The 16342-nt window shown below is 45.3% G+C and overlaps 1 protein-coding gene across 6 annotated transcripts in view; it reads right to left on the minus strand.

Annotated features, from left to right (window-relative positions):
• Positions 1 to 16342, minus strand: part of Lpp (LIM domain containing preferred translocation partner in lipoma) — a 612241-nt gene that overhangs the window by 594921 nt on the left and 978 nt on the right. For 5 of the 6 annotated variants that reach the window (XM_010624129.2, XM_010624124.2, XM_010624127.2 and 2 more), the window contains exon 1: positions 13029 to 13116. The exons of the other annotated variant lie outside the window; for it this stretch is intronic. The gene's annotated coding sequence lies outside the window, so the exon portion shown is untranslated. Of the gene's footprint in view, positions 1 to 13028; positions 13117 to 16342 lie in introns of those variants that run through there. 6 annotated transcript variants of the gene reach the window in all.

Here is a 16342-nt window from a genome sequence, read left to right on the forward strand (position 1 = left end):
TTGGTGGGAAAGGGGAAGGAAATATGTCTAAGAAGCAACAGGCAATGGGAAGAAAATGAATCCAAAAGAGTTTCCAATTGAAAGGGTCATAATAGTACATCCACCCTAACATCTCATAGACAGATACACTGAGGCTCAGGAAAGAGAAAACCTATGGCTGAAATGGAATCAGAAGTAAAACCAAATCTTCACACTCCCTTTCTGTGCCCCTTTCCATACAAACATGGAAAACAGGTGGATATCGCGGTCTCTAAAAGAACATAACCCAAGATATGGTAGACCAGATTTGGAGATCACCATCCATCTCATCTAGCACATCCCATCTGCTCACTGCTACTGGAGAGAGAACACTGGCAGCATTATTTTACATGAAGTAAAAAAAAAAAGACAGAAAATACAGAGGGGTATCTTGGCTTAGATGAAAAGGATGATACAGATGGATAAGAATAAAAAATGAAGGCACAGGTGACTCATCAGAATAAGGGAAGCTAGGGAGGAAGGAAAGGCAGAGGATGTGGTATAGGAAACTAGACCTGTTAGAATGAAGCATCCATGAAGCAGTCAAGACCCGACAAAGAAAGACTGAGTCACAAGGCAGAGGCTCTGCTCCAGACAAAGCGGCAGAGTGTCATACAGAAGGGAATGGATGATCCATGCTGCAGACGGGAGCTCGGCTGGAACAAAACTGAAAGCAGCAAGTTCTGTACCAGAAAGCCCTCCACTTCTCACCTCTCTAGGTTCAGGCTATAACAAGAACTGGTCTAAGTTTTATCAGTGTACTGGGGAGGGCTCCAATAACAGGAGATGTGAGAAGGTTACTATTAATCGGATCCTGGTGACTCTTTGGCATCCTTCAAGGCCTCTCTGCTTCTACGCAGTCCTCCTCCACAGGCCTGCCTTTCTTCCGTGAAGACAACCCGCCCTGACTTCACCTCTGCACCCCACCCTCAGGTCCTGATGTCTGAAACTTCCCTCTTCGTCTGCACACCCTTCACAACTTCTGATTCTGTAACATCGTTGCTAGGGTAAATGTCTACTCATCCTTCCTCAACTGCAAGAGGCTGGCAGACAGGAGCCACACAGCTCACTGCAGCTTTTCTCAAAGTACACTACACTTCAAAGCCCCAAAACTGAACTGGAAAAAAGGGGCAGGAAAAAAATGCAGGGTTGTAGGATCAAATAAATTTGAGAAACAAATCTCCAGATAAGGTTACAATATGCATTAATTTACTGAAAGCTCCAGTAAACACCCTGCTTGTCTGCATTCAGCCTCCGATGAATATGAAGCCACTGATGCAGGGTTGATTCCTAGGTTCTTCAAAAAGGACTGAGTACCACGGGGGTCGGGTAGATCACGTACATGCACAGAGAATGGCTCATGAACCCAAAGTCAGACAGATGTGTTTTCTTAGCATGCAGGCTGAGAAGCTAACAGTGAAGGCTGGTAACACCACCAAACTGAATTCCTAGAATGAGCTGCCCGCTAAAGACATGACTTTATTTTACAGTAAATAAAAATATACTGTAGGTACTTACACTCATTTACTGAATAGGTAATAAATATCACTGTGATCTACGCAAAAAAGTTCCATGGTAAAGACACTCACTTAATTGTGCTTAATTGGACTTCTGCAAGCCTACCTAGGTACATGGCCTCACAGGATCACAGCATTCCAAGGCAGCATGGTGCTCTTGTGCAGTGGCTCTCACAACAGACTGTGCATCCCACTTAAGAGCAGGGATCTTGTGTGAATCACTGTTACCCACAATGCTTAACAAAGGACCCTACACAATGCAGGCCATGCGAATGAATTAAACCCAATCTTCTCCTTTAGATGAGAAAATGAAAACAAAAAATGTCAAGAGGACCTCCGTTTCTTTCTCAAAGGAAGATGTCTTGTGCAAAGAATCCACTCAATAATTCTCAAAAAGTGGAATGGAATGGAATGGGAAAGTTTTTCAGATGGAAAGTCAACAACCAAGCCTACACAGTACTTTAGTCAGAAGTTCCCATACCATGACAGATCCCTGCCTCTTCTCCTCCTTTGTTCAAATTTGGTGTCAACCTGAAGAAAGTGAAGTTGCTAAGTCAGGAAAGGAAAGCTACCCTTTGGGGTAAGTGATGGGGGTAGTGGTGTGAGCAAACAGATGAGGCTAAACAAGACCTGTCTGTATCTAATTTAGACTTAATAAGATAGCTTGCCGAATGTTAATTAAATACTCAGTGGTTGTTACTAACTATGGTGATTAACTTAATTTTAAATTAAATAAGCAATAAATGCTTAACTGGAGTTCTATTAAATTTTACCCAGCAAGTGAGGAATATAAGGCTCTTAATTGACTTTAAACAAGATAGTTATGGCAAGTTAGTTGAATTTTTATTACCTGAAGATAACTGCCTTATTAAATCTAAATTGACTATTTTATTTGATGGGGAAATATGTCATCTGTCCCTCCCACTTACCAAAAACATATCCAGAAATGCTCACAATTGGCCCAAGCTATTGTTTCAATATTAAGTTTGTTCATTTAAGAATAAAAGCGAATTCAAATGTCAGGGAAGTCTAGAAAAGAGCTACACACACACACACACACACACACACACAAATGACTGAAGAACCACGTGACCATATATTCTAAATCAAAAGTCAAGACTCCACTTTCTCAATGTAGACACAGTTGGGAGAGTTGTTTAACATCACAACACTGAAATTCCAGGATATCTCCAAGGTGTAAGAGGCTACTGATACCACAGCCTATTTTAAATCATTACCGTTCAAGTAAAGAGTTGGCTCTGCCATTCCAGAAGTTGTATGAATGGCCCCAGGTAATTAACCTCATTTTTCTAGGCCTCAGTAGCAATACGTGTTAAATGAGGAGACTGGGTTGGAAATCGCTGACTCTTTTCCATTTATGTTTTCTCATAGTGTGTGCAAAGGACAACACCTGGCCTACAGTAGGTGCTCACTAAAGAATGAATAAAAGAATAAATGAATGCAGAAGTAAAGCTTAGGCAGCTCAAATCATTAACCTTTTTTTTTTTTTTGTCTTGGTACCTGGGATAGAACTCAGGACCTTGCCCTTCTGAGACAGGCAGCAGAAAGGCTGAGCTAAATCCCTGGCCCAAAACACTAACCATTTTTAACTCTTTCTTACCAAGCTTCCCCAGTCTAAACCATTTGGAAATCTTGTCATCGACAAATGACATAAGGAGAAACACAAACCCTAAGCCACTACTTGGAAATTCTTCTCATTTTCCAAATAAATGCAAATTAAAGCAACAATGAAATATCACTTCTTACATATTAATTTAGCAAAGGCAAATACAAGTTATAAAATTAAATCCTGGTGAAGATACAGAGAAACAAGTTGAGTCACATATTGCAAATGACTCTGCAAATCAGCCTTCTTCCCGGAGGCTGAACAGCAATTGATTATGAGAAATAACAGGTAGGACTTTTGTATCCATAAGTTTCCTCTGGGAAAAAAAAAAAGAAAAACTTTAAAACATACGTAGCCAATCAATAAACACTTATTGAAGGCTGACTATGGCTAGTGAGTTGAGACACAGACCCCACCCAACCAAGAGGACTAGGATGTTTTCCAGTGCCACAGTGTGGCTGTGCTTGACTACACTGATCAGAGAATTCCTTCCACAATCACGTGCCATGAAAGGTGCTATCACCCCCTTTCACAGGTGAGGAACCAGAAGCTCTCTGGGACGAGGAAGCCAGTATAAGATTATGCAGCCCATGAGCAACCCACTCAGGATCGGAATCCTCAACCCAGTGACTCCCAAATCATCCAGGCAGTTTTCTACATCCATGGGGAGATAGCCACAAACACAAGAGAAAAAAGGTAAAGCAAAGTTAAGGTACCAAAGAAATAATTACGTTTTAGGAATAGTGAAGAGGGGAGTAAAAGCTGTCTTGCTGCTTATCACTGTACGCTCTAATATACAGAACTGCATTTCATTTTTTAAAATGAAATCTATCCTAGTATGCAAAATGGTGACACTGGAATGTATCGCTTTTAACAAATCTTTGATTACATCAAAAAATAAATTTAGGAGGAGCCTTTTAAATAATAATATCAAGTGAAAAAAAATCATCCCACAGATACAAGAAAGAAGACATACTTTGGGGCAATTAAGATTAGGGTTATGGTCATGTCAGAGATCAAAGTGTCCGGGTGCAAACACTTTGATGTTTGTTCTTTAATGTCTGAGTCAATGTATTCTAAATGAGTCTCGTTGTCTTGATAACCGTCTAATGTTTAGAAACACTCAACTTGTTACTAATAAAGATATTCTTCAAATTCAAGTCAGTTGTCTACTATTTGATTCACAGTGTATCAATCATTCACTCACAGGTTTATTCAGCAAACGTTTATTGCATTTTTACCACTTATCAGGATGATCATAACTACATCCGCCCCGCTGGGATGGTCAGATTGTAATTTGTAGGGAAACATCTGGTTAACTGTAGAGCCCTATCAGTGCCCTCCTGTATGGAAAGGGCCACACTTTATTGGCAGGTTCCACTTTGATCAGGATGATGCAGGCTGGCCCAGGCCACAAAGGTCTCCCTGGGGAGTGTGGGAGTGTTCACTTGAGGACATCAAAATAGCTGCTCCCTCCCAAGGCTGCTTTCGCAACAGCCCAACATTCTCGGGGTTCAATCCTGCATTTTTAGCTTTCTCTCTCTCTGCCTTTTGTCCAATTTGACTAAAATAGTCCTGAGGAGTCAAATGGAGAGGGGCCCTCCAGATAAGTCCGCTAAAAGTAGCATCTTTTCCCAGGAATTAAAACAGAAGAAAAAATAAGTCCTCACTGCTAGACCTTCTAGATCGGTCTGAATTTTCACTGGAACAAAATCCACTTAAAAATCTTCAAGGATTACAGATTCAGTACCTCCAAAAAGAGTCGTGGCTACTAAGAATCAGAAAGGTCTAAAGCCAGGCATGGTAGCACACACCTGTAACCCCAGGACTGAGGAGGCTGAGGCAGGAAGATTACAAGTTCAAGGCAGGCCTGAACTACATAATGAGATGCAGTCTCAGAAAACAAACCGATGAAAAGGTTCCACAGAAGTCTGACCAAACAGAAAGAGTATCTTTCTTACCAGAGAGTCATTTCTATAACTATGTCTTCTGTCATGCTCCCAAGACACTGGGTAGAGCACAAGATCACCTTGGGGTTATGCTAGAACCAGGCTGTGGGCTTTGCAGGCGTCACCTTCTCAGGGCCTGGATTTCCTCTCAGGTAATACAAGAACACTGAGCAAATGCTACTCTGCCTGTGAGTCCTCGCTCGGGCCCACTGCCTCAGCTCTAATCCAGCTCTACCCTGGCTTTTTTGTTACCTCTTGCTGGGCCCAGACCCCTCCCCTGCCACCACCTAGCCCCACAGTCAATTATTTTCCCAAGCACCGTTCCAACTATCTCACTTCCCTGTTGATGCACCCTTCAAAGTGCAGTCTTAACAGGCCTTCCTGCCTCCTCTGCAGTCCACCTCTCCTACCTCCAGGTCTGCCAAAGTGCGTCACGCCTCTCAGTCCCTGTTATCTCCCCCATCTGAACATCCTCTCCTCCGCCAGCCTTCCAAATCCCCTCATCCTCCAATGCCCAATCAAATGACCATCTGTGAAGTCTCCCCACATCCCCAGAGCTTGCCATTATCCAGTCAGAGCCATTGTATTTTTTAACATATAGACTTGACTGTTAATATCATCTCCCAGAGGCAGAGATCACAAAGCATTCGTGCTCTGATCCCCAAAACCCAAGGTATGTTTCACTCTGCATTTGCTGGTGCACCTGACACCTGCTGTCGGATGAATGACTACACAGATGTGTCAAACTGATGCACAACTGTATCTTTAGGGTAATGTCCAACTGTCATTACTCATATTCTCCAAGTGAAGCTGCTACAGTATAGCTGAGAAGACTTCCAAGTGGAAATGACCAGCCACTGGAATGCTGACCTCTCTTTCACCTCAGTCTGAAAACAGGTGCTACTTACCTGCCTGGTCACTGCAGAGTTTACCTTTCCCATGAGTCAGGGAACACCCCACCCTCTGCGTGGCAACTCCTTACTACAGTTCCTGAAAATGATTAGTTTTCATCCAAACAAGATAGGAGCTCCAGGTGTCAACCAAGTTGCTCTCTTCCTGAGAACTAAACAACATCCATCTTCAACGGAAATTCTCTAGAATTAGTTTAGGTGAGTCTGATTACCTTCTGGAACTGAATTCAGTGCAGCCTTGGGCTTTCCTAGTTAGAAATCATTATCAAGATGGGCCACTGTGTGGAAATTAATAGATTCAGGAGCCCAACAGAAGTACACACACAGGCAGAGAATCAAACTCATTTCTCAACTAGGGGAAGCCAGAGAAATTTTGCTTGCCCATCACATCTCAGCCTAAGCCTTCTTGTCCTTCCATGTCTCAGCCACACCTAACAGGCATACCTAACAGGCTTTTCTGCATGTGCTCCAGCACACCGACATAATCCACCAGCATTTCATCTGTCCCTCCCTCACCACTGCTGCTTATATTCTGGATATTTACTAACACGTTTGCTTTATGCCGAATTAACTGAGCACCCACAATCCGGACCTCACCTGTAAATGTTCCGAAGCTTTTCTTTTAGAAACATAGTGCCTCAAAAGATATTTCTTGAGCACTCTCATCCAACAAAGATGTAGATGCTGGCTGAGTCCTAAATTTAGTTCCTGGCCTTATACACATTGCTTACAATGCTTTTCCTTCAGGACACACCTGCAAGGAAGGTGACTGTATAATTTGTCCTCCTGATCAGAACACTTCTGAGAGCAAAAGGGGACACTACTGAAATATTCAGCTACAGCACAGGTACACACTGGGGCTTTCGCAGGCCAATCAGAAAGTATGGTCATTCTACTTGTGAAGCGGGTGCTGTTGCTTCAAACATTTTTATATTGGGCCGGGGATTTAGCTCAGCGGTTCGGTGGCCTGCCTTGCAAGCGCAAGGACCCAAGTTCAATCCCAGTACAATAAAAAAAAAAAAAAAAAAAAAAAAAAAAGTGTATGTAAGGAAAATGAGGATAATCTTAAGGAGACATGTTGGGTTTCTTGTTTGTTTTTTCAGGACTAGGGATTGAACTCATGCTTTTCACACTGAGCTACATCCCATCTTAAGTCCTATTTGTTTTGCTTTGTATGTAAGACAGAGTCTCACTTCTTGTCCAGATGAAATTGCATCTGCAGTCTTCCTGCCTCAGTCTCCCAGCTTGTTACCATTGAAGTCCTGTAGCAAAGAAATCTTTTAACATACAAAACAAAGTTCTCTTAAGGGGGCTCGGGAACTAGCTCAGTAGCAGAGTACTTGCCCAGCATGTGAGGCCCTGAGATTGATTCCCAGCATCTCAAATTAAAAAAAAATAAAATCAGGGCTCTTATCCTCCATAAATCCATAGCTCTGTTCTCCTCACAGGGAGAGAAGTGCAAGGCTGAAGTAGAGCTGCTTAAGTAAGGAGTGGCCTAAGTAAGGAGTGTGGGCACAGCTACCGAAGAAGCAGGGTGCAAGCTGCAGGTGACAGGGCCAGGGAGTCCGAGCCGTTTCTCTACGTTCAGTGAGTCTGGTCTGTCCCAGTCCTCATGCTTTCCTGTCCCATAAAAGGCTCCCACACACATTTCTGGGGAGGAACCCTTAGCCAGCTCTCCCTTTGGCCTACTGGGGGTTGTCCTGCCCTGCTGTGAGGCCACTGTACAGCCACACTGCCGCAGAAGAAATCCCACGGGAGGAGAAAATGCAAATGCCACTCAGCACAAAACCCAGGCAGAGTGGGGTGGTCATGGAGGAAGGAGAGCCACTCGCAGTCATTCACAGGTGACAGATTACCTCGCGGCAGAGCCTCGAAATGCCCGTGAATGACTGTGGCTCTCATCCCAACTCCTGGAGCACACGACTTTCAACCACGGTGCCCTCATTACTAAGAGGCCTAAGATGAGAACATCAGAAGGTAAAATAGTCTGTGACCACCTCAAGGGAGCCTCCTCTATTAAACAGCACAGCTAGGTTGTAAACTTGGAGTTGTCCAGCTCTAAACCCCTTGGCCCCCAGCAGCAGGGAAGGGTGTCACCGACGGCATGGCAGATACGGTGCAGTCAGTGCTAGGTATCCAGACTTGGCCACCTTTGCATACCACCTGGTCACGTGAACGTTTTGTATTACTATTTTGTTTTGTTGTTGTTGTTGTTATTTTGAGACAGGGTCTCACTATGTAGTTGAGACTGCCCTGGAACTCACTATCTAGCGCAGGATGGTCTCGAACTCACAGCGATCCTCCTACCTCAGCCTCCTGAGTGCTGGGATTACAGGAGTGCGTCTACCACGCCCAGCTGTATTACTGTTGATAAGGCCTGGTCACCAGAATTTATCTGGTTTTCGAAGTGCACTGTGATGTGTCACAGGATATCTGTTTCAAGGTAACTGAGGCTCAAGCACATTCCGGAACTCACATGAGCTCACAGGGCTTTACATAAGATCACAGGGTCTTCGTTTTCCCTGCACCTAAAACCACCGATCACAGCACTGCCAACATAACAGCACAGTGAAGCCCAAACCTTCAGTCACACACTGAGTCTCAGCCTTGCCTTCAAAGCCTTGGACACAGGCAGCCAATGCTACCTCACTAGCACTAGAGAAATAGTAAATTCCTTGCCTGAGTATAGGGCTTGCTGCAGACGTTCACATCAATATCTTCTCACTTGCAAAACTGAAAGAGCAAGACAAGCATTTGGGCCATAAGAGTCCAATTCTCTCCCTGCTCAAACCCCTGTCCACCCTCTCTCTGAGACAAGACCGCTCTTACCTACCCACCCCTTGAATGCAATTGGGAATCAAGTAATAAAAATGATGGTAAAATATATTTGCCAACATAAAAAATGCTACAGAGGCTATGAAATACTAATGGGTTCTATTAGATGAATTGTGATAAGCAGGTTTAGAGGTAAGGAGAAGACAAGAGGCTCTGCCTTGTAATGTATCTAAGACCACTGATTTAACAAACTTTTCGGTGAGCAAAAATAATTAAATATAAAAAGAGAAGAGTAGGAGTAGGAGAAGAGAGCTGTTACAAAGAAGAAACCTTGCAGCTAGCATAGATCCAGCAGCTGGGTTCTGGCAAACAAGTGGCAGGTCTTGATGGCAGTAACACAAATAAAATCCCCAAACCACACACACGCGCACACACACACACACACACATACACACAATGCACAAACTGAACCATCTTAATCACACTGTTTTTAAAGTACAAAGTGAAAAGGTCAAACCTGAGACACAATGATCTCCACGTTTTATCTAGTTGTCCCCAAACTGTCCAGAGCAAATCCCCCCTGGGTCTGGGAGGAGGAAATGTATCCCATACAGCAGAGGCTGAGAATGAAAAACACCTCGGAAAGACAAATTGCCTGGAAATGAGGGTTGGGTGGGACTGAACAAGTCTGTCCCTTTCTCAGGACCTCAGTTTCCTCATCTATACCATAAGGGGCCAGGTCCCTCTGCCTACCGAGGCCCTAACCTGCACTTGTAAGGCTGGGACTGGCCTCCAGCTTGGATCTTCTACTGATGGCACGCTTTGCTGTCCATAAGACCATTTCTCCCAGGCAAGACTGACAAGGTAGCCGATAATTCGAATAGCAGGAACCAAGCTACTCCACATGATTCCAACAGCAAACAGCTCCTGAGATCTGTTTGTCCCTCTCCTGACCCTACTCCTGTGACACAGCTCATCTCCCCATCCCAGGACATTACAGGAGCCTCTTCATCGGGGTCCCTGCCTCTGATCCTAACCTCCTATCACTCTGCCACCAGAGCTCTCTAAAACACAGGACCACAAGGCCCTCCTTTGCTCAAACAATAACGAAAGCCTCTCCCTCCACCCTGCTGCCAGTCTTTAGCTCAAGCTACCAGCATCTCTCACAGTAATCTCCAAACACACTTTTATGTTCTGGCTTGTGTATGTGCATCAGGGTCTCTCTGCCTGAAAAGGTCTTCTACCTATGTCTACATGAGAACTGCCACTCACTCCTCCAACCCAACCCAAATATCTTCTTCTCCACAGGTACTCACCAGCTCATCCAGGTTGTGGTCACTCTTTTCTGACGACCCATTCACAAAGGCCTTAGCACATTCGCCTCCAGACTCTCTCCCGTGCTGGAGTAAAGATCCTTGAAGGCAGCCTCTCTTAGTTTGGCTTGTAAGCCAGTAGCCAGCATTTCTGTACACACATACTGACTGCAAGGCAAGAGACTGAGTTGCATGTGGTCACACATATATGCAGACAGGGCAAAAAGTCTGGAAAATGGTTCACAGTCCATGACAGATCTTGACCTTGCTATTAAGGAGTATAAGTTTACAGCAGGCAGAGATAGAGAGGCTGGGAACTCCAGGTTGAGGAAACAGCGAAAGTAAAGATACGGACTAGAGGCTGTTCAAGGACAACCCAGCTACCTGGTGATAAGCTTCAGGAGGCTGATGGTTCTGTCCAGTGTCACCTTGGCACCTACAGCACCAGCAATTCTCAACCCAATCCTGGGTGTCTACAGGCCTAAGGTTCTGGAAGTCAAAACGGCCCCTTTCCCCCAAGACTACTGTCCTGTGGGTGCAGGAAACTATGTCCTGCCCCATCTTCACACAGTGAATATTTGCAGGGTGCCTACCATGTGTCAGGCACGCTTCTGGGCACTCAGAAGAGGACCACGAAGGAGGCAAACATCTTTGTAATCCTCAGGGAGTTTACTTTAAAGTAGAAGGGAGACCAGGCACCACACTGGTGATGCATGCCTGTCTTCCTAGCTATTCAGGAGGCGGAAGCAGGAAGATAGCAAATGCGAGGCCAGTCTAGGTAAAGACACCATCTCAATAAATAAATAAATAAATAAATAACTATTTTAGAAGATAAATTTAGGGGACTTAGAGAAGCAAATATGTTGGGTGGAGTGTTAATTCCTGCTTATGTCAATAAACACTGATCATTCGCTTAACAAATAGCTAATAAACATCTTCAGGGCACCAGAGATGTGAAGTGTTCCAAGAAAATCAAGGTTTTATTCATTTTGCCAGGTACCACTCCTGGGGTCTGTCTCCTCTGCCCAGAGAATAAGGAGCTCACTCATGCCATTATCTGTGAGTCCTCAAAATGCAAATGACCCACCTGAGGCAGGCAGGTGACAGGAAGGACTGTAAATGACCCCTGAGTTCAGAGCCAGAAAGCTGCTCAGAGGAAAGGATCAAGATAACTCAGAGGAGGGCAGGATCCAGCCACAGGGGTCTGAGTCAGCTCCAGAGTACACTTACTACTGCTGCAGGAGCAGGAGCTGAAAGACCAAAGGTAATGACTGAGATCATGATTTCTATTCCTTTATTTTATTGCCCCAACAAGGGACTGGGGAAGGAGGTAGTGTGTGTTAGTTACTTTCTGTCCTTGCTTAAAATACCTGACACCCAAAGTTAAAGGGGGAGAGATTTATTTGGCTCACAGTTTGTAGAGGTTTCAGTCCATAATCGGCTAGATCCGAAGCTAGATGGCAGGAGGGGCAACAGTTCACGGTGGTAAAAGCAGCAAAAGCAACAAAAGAAATGGGAGCAGAGGCACCCACAAGGTAGCAAAAGCAACAGAACTGCAAGAGTCAAGCCCTCAACAGAGTCTTTCTGCCCCTTTTATCTTAGGCAGGCTACTTAGGGCACATACCAGTCACATCCTTAATCCTAGCACCCTGAAGCCCAGTTATGCACCATGAATCATTCCAGAAAAAAGCCCCATCTGTGACTGCACCACGGCACTGGGGAGACTTCTAAACAGAAGCCACAACACATTATGAAGAGGGACTGAAGATTTGCAGAGAGGTCAGGTCCTCTCCAAGAATGAATAATTTAGAATGAATGATTTAGTTTAGAGAGAGAAGACACCCAAAGGTAAAAGGAAGTGGGAGTGGAAGAATCCAAAAAGAGGAGCTGGAAAAGCACAGGTGTAGAACTGAGAAGCCCGCTCACCAAGGTAAATCACCAACTGTGACCCCACCAAGTCCCAATGAATGTAAGAACAATGCTAAAGCACAATACTGGTTTGAATTTTTCCTGCTCGTGGCCATTGGAAAGAGTAAAGAAGCTAACGATTGGGCAAGAGCTCAAACTCAGCCATGTCACTCAGTTGTGCAACTTTATTTCAGCAAACTCATTTTTCTCACCTGCACAATGAGGCTAACAATCATGATTTCAGTCCATATTGCACTATAACTTAATAACTGAAGCTAGGGAATTTCGTAAAGAAAGGAGCTTTATGTAGCTCACAATTCTGTTGGTTCAAGGGCTTAGTATGAGCATCAGCTTAGCCCTGGTGAAGGGCCCAAAATGGCAGGAACACAATGGTAATGAGAGAGATCACCCCAGACAGGAAGTCAAAGAATGACTCAGGCAGTAACTCGGGATTCCCGGAAGCTTCCTGAACTCCTTCCTTGTTTCAGGCCTTCAAGACCTAAGGACCACCTGCTGGCTTCCACCTTCTGTCTCACACCCTATCAGCACATGGGACCAAGCCTTCCACACAAGGACCACTGTTGGTCAAACCACATCCACACCATAACAGTCATAAAACCCACTTTCATGAATCAGTATGGCAATCACAGAAGCATTTGCTACCCAGTCAGAAATGTTTAAAATTGTATTAGTAAAGAAAAAATGAGAGGGAAATAAACATTTTCCAGCCTCGACTTTACGGTTTGCTGGCTTCCAAACATTAATGCCATGGACCCTTAGCCAGGAGCCTACTATCATCTTGTTTCTGTGGCCCAAATTAGGAGTCTAGCCACTTCCTCCATGCCTCCGGGCAGCTCCAGACACTCCCCCAACACACTTTCATGCCTTCCTTCTGCCCTTTCTTCCCCTCGTGAGGAGTCTCACATGTACCATCACGCCATTGGATTTCCACCCAGATCCTAGCTTCCCATACACAAAAAGTAGCAGCATTCCATCCCCCTCTTCCTCACCTTCAGCAAGTTTCTTCTAGCAAATTTCTTTTAGCAAAGTGTAGCATTCCAAAGCCATATTCCAGGAAAAGTCCCCACCCAGCAATGCACCTACTCAGCTGTGAGGGCTCAATTACTGCCCTGGGTCAAAGTACCAGATTTCACTGTTCTGGTTACTAAGTGTTACTGTGCCTCCTACATTACCACCAAATACTGAATCCCACAGCAACGGTTCCAGAGCCTCTGCCCAGCCTTGCTCTCCTGCAGCATGAGTCTCTGAAGAACCAGTTAAAAAAATGTAACTGTACTATATACCTAAAAATTACCAATAAACTCAATAAGAAAAAAAAGGTCCTTTAAACCTTACTTAGGGGGAAAAAAAACAAAAAACAAAAGATGTCCTCCTCTCTCTCCACTTCCCCGCAGCCCTCTTCATGCTGGCAATTCACAACAGTGCCTGGCTTCGTACAGAGGCACACAGCTGTCATCCTAGCTCCTCAGTTACTCAGGAGGCTGAGGCTGAGGGACTGCAAGTTCAAAAACAGTCTGTATAACTTAGTGAGGTCCTGGCTGAAAGTAAAAAAAAATAAATACAAAGGGCTGAGGGTGGAGCCTAGTGCATGGGGGACCAGCCTGGAGAATCAATGACCTTCCTCCCAGTATTTGCATATGCCACTACTGTGATTGGCAGGTCTTCTCTCACCTGTTCTAGAACTGGCCCAACCCCTACCTAGTCCCAGAGATTCAGTTCTCACAGCACACAGCCTCCATTGGCTTCCCTGAGGCTGACCACCTGCAGAGCAGCAGCTGCCCTCCACACACATGCACACACCCCTGAGAGCTCCGAACACAAGGAACTCCTTATCTCTGCACTCCTAAGGGCCTACCCAGGCAGGCTCAAGGATATGTGCGCTCTGCGCACTGCTTCTTTCTATGTAAAATGGCTGCATCTCCAACCTCTGGTTTTGCCTTCCAGTTTCTGTCTAATCTTTTTTCTATTTGAAGCAGCACACATTTCTGGCATAAAAGGACTTCCACAAGCTGTACTATCCTTGGCCAAAACCTCTCATGATTCTGACACCTACAGCCATCGTTCTGAAAGCAAATCCAGTCTAATTCCTCCCCTTCCCAACCAAGCCACACCAGTTATATAGTTGGTAAAGCCACATGTTACCACCAGGCTTCAAAGTTGGGTTTGTAATCTTGAGCACAGCCGTAATGAACTATGTAACCTTGGGCAAGGGTTAAAATGGAGACAGCAGTGTCACCAGGCCCAATGCTCAACGCATATCTGAGATTCAAATGGAATATGTGATGGAAAAGTGGTTTATAAAGTACTATAGCACATTCATAAAGGACACGATTAACAATTTTCTATCAAATTTAAACCACTGACTACAAGATGTGTCATTACCAATTTAGAATGAAAAAAAAAAACTGTTCAAGTGTGACACATCTGTTATTATAAGACAACCGGATTTCAGTGATATGAAAAAGTGTTTTAGAGCAGATTTAATACAATCTCTTCATCTCCACAAAAACATGAACCTGCTGTAAAATTTTCATATTTGCCAGTGATGCATAACACTCAGCAACATGTGTCAAGTAAATGAACAGACACCCATTGATAACATTCCTGGGCCAAATCACCACCTCTCACTGGAATTGGGCAACCAGGAGCTTCCCAAAGCCAACACTTGCCTCTCAATCAGGCCCCAGCCTGTTCAGAACCCTCAAAATGATAATTTTAAATTACAACCAAATTCCATAGCCTGGAATTCCTGAAGTGCTTCATGATCAGGTCTCACCTCCTACCTTTCACCACCTGGAAATGTCTCCCTGCCTCCTAGAGATCGTTTCTCCACTATGATGGTCACTCCATGAAGGGTCTGCCTCAGTCCGGCCTACCCCCAAAGCCAACCCAATAGGCTCCCACTGCTTTCAGGGAGCCTGACCCCAGGGGGCTACCTGATCACTGTGCCCATCCCCCCCATCATCGCAGAGCTAATCCCACCCAGAAAGGCATTGGCGTTGGAGTTGGGGCTACCTTGCAAAGATTAAATGCAGGATACACAATCTCTGTGACTGCCCTTGATGCTGGCAAAAACCTTGCAAGGAAGAAGATCTTGATGGGGAAGAGAGAACCCTCACTACTGGACGTTCCGTACCCCTAGCTCTGCAAACCATTATTTGCTGTAGGCTCTAAGGCTGTCACCTACCTTCATTAGACCTCTTTGTTTCCCTGTCAGTTAGAGTGAAGGGGTTAAGGGTGAGAGTTAGCACTTTCAAAAGAAGTCCCTATCCATTTTGCCTCCCTTCCCCCTAAAGCCTTCCTTAAAGGGTTCACAGAGAGGTAAACCACTGAGTCACTAACACCTTTATGAGAACCAGTCTCAGTGTCCAGGAAAGAATTTTAGCAATGAAGGAGGAAGCTGAAAGAGAAGAGACTGAGAATAAGATTGAGCCTGTTATGAGAAAAGCTACTCAGAGAGGACCCCGAGTTTTGGCTAATGTTTTGGGGGTCAGGGGTCCTGAAGAAAGGGAAGCTAGAGAGATTTTTTCAGTTTCCTTGCGACTCTGGGGTTCCAAAGACACGCCCTGTCCGAGTACCAAGGCACAATTCCCCTAAGGAGCTCATCTCATGTTACACCCCACCCCAAACCTAAAGCCCCAACACAGTACCACAGATGGCTGGACCTCCACTCCCACCCATAGTTCAGTCCCCTCCGTCTGCAGCTAAGATGACCCTGTACTCTGCTGGCTGGCTTCAGGAAACTCCCATCCTTCAAAAGCCCTGACCAAGCACAGCCCCCTGCAAGAGCCATTTCTGTATCTTCCCCAGGGACCAAAAATGCAAATTCTTTCCCCGGAACCGCCTGTTTAAAACTTTATCCCTTCATTCCCACATCCCCAGCACTTGGTACTTCCTACTTCAAGTCGGATTTGGTCCCTGGGTCCCTCTGAGGGCTCCCTCAGGAGAAGGTCTGGGCCCAATGCACCAGTCACAAGGTGGGGACTGGTGAAATGCTTACAGGCAGGGAACCAGGAGTCCTGGGCCCCCCAGTTTAATTATGACCGGGCCTCCAATGAATGACTTCGAGGAAAACCCTCCTCTCTGGGCCTCAGTTGCCCTCACCGCAAAATGGGAGGGCTTGAACGACCGGGGTCTGTGGGCCCTTTCCACTGGGTGACAACTGTGATTCCGCGAAAGCTCCTAGAGGCTAGGCGTGGCCCCGCCCCCTGGGCGCCCAGAAAAAAACCCGGGCCGGGGGCGCTCCGAGAAAGGCTCCAGCCCGCCCGACCCCAGCGCTGGACGCTTCCACAAAAAGCCGCCG

Source organism: Fukomys damarensis, unplaced genomic scaffold (assembly GCF_012274545.1).
Source record: "Fukomys damarensis isolate Sample0158 unplaced genomic scaffold, DMR_v1.0_HiC HiC_scaffold_12, whole genome shotgun sequence".
Lineage (NCBI taxonomy): Eukaryota > Metazoa > Chordata > Mammalia > Rodentia > Bathyergidae > Fukomys > Fukomys damarensis.